Genomic DNA, 1,255 nt, shown 5'->3' on the forward strand with positions numbered 1-1,255 from the left:
TTTTTATGCTTTATTTTCCTAACACGCAAACTATTTCCGCTGAGTCCCCAAAATTTGTGGGTTCACTAATATATACAATTCAATAATATATAAATTAATACAAGTTCTTTTATTTGCACAATTATTTGCGCCGTCTCCACTCTGTGTTCATTATGCGGTCAAAGCCTTCTTTCTCGTTTCATTTTTTTTTTTTTTAATTTGACAGTCATGTCTAGGTGTTGCCAGATCCTACAATAGTTAGAGTAAATTTGAAAGCTTTAACCTGAATCGCGTAATATACTTAAATTTAAAAATTGTAGTGTACTTAAATCTTAGCCGCGGTTCCAAACTATATTTTTCAAAGTAAGTGTAAATTTTAAAGCTTTCTCTTGAAACTCATAATATACAGGGTTAGGTGATAGACTTATTAAATTTTCAATAGTTATCATTAAAATTTATCAATTGAATCTATTAAATCAATTCAGTATAAAGTTACCTATAATTTGGATTTATTATAATTTCCGCCTAGGAGCAGAATATCAAATAAAATAAAATTCTCGCTTAGGAGCAAGATATTTTGCTTTTAGTAATTTTTGCTTAGGAGTAAAATATTGCTGACAGTCAAAAACTAAAGATCGATTTCAATTGATGATTTTATTGAAAATGCATTGGCGGAGTCCCAATGCGACCTTTAGGGCTGTTGTTGGGGGTAGTTCTCATTGCTCCACTTATCATTATGCAGGCTAATCTCTGCAGCTTACGTAGCTTGTCTATCACAGTCTTTTGCTGATCTTTTTTGTACAAGATAGCTGACCCATAAGTAACAATTGTCCTAGCAATAGATGTGTACATCCAGAGGCTGAGTTTAGAATGTAGGCCCCAGTGCTTACCAATGAGGTTTCTGTGGTCCATAATGCCTCTCTGACTCTTCGAATAATGTTGTCTACATGAGAATTCCACGTTAATTTCTTATCCAGAAGGAATCTCCATATAGTAATGGGTTAATAGAAAGTACCCTTTTCCTTTTCTTGATGAAGACAAACAGACTTGTTTTTTTAAGATTTTATTTAATGCTACTTCTCTACACCATCTAGCTACAATATTCAGAGCTTTGTTGGAGACGATTTTTGATCGTGTCTTCATATTAACCCCTAACAAGTATGACTATATCGTCAGCATAGGCTTGTGCCACGAACTGTTTGGCACTGAGTCGATGCAAGAGCTCGTCCACTGCAATTGACCACAGAAGTGGGGATAATACACCCCCTTGTGGGCA

The sequence above is a fragment of the Teleopsis dalmanni genome, chromosome 1, assembly GCF_002237135.1.
Source record: "Teleopsis dalmanni isolate 2A chromosome 1, ASM223713v2, whole genome shotgun sequence".
Classification (NCBI taxonomy): Eukaryota; Metazoa; Arthropoda; class Insecta; order Diptera; family Diopsidae; genus Teleopsis; species Teleopsis dalmanni.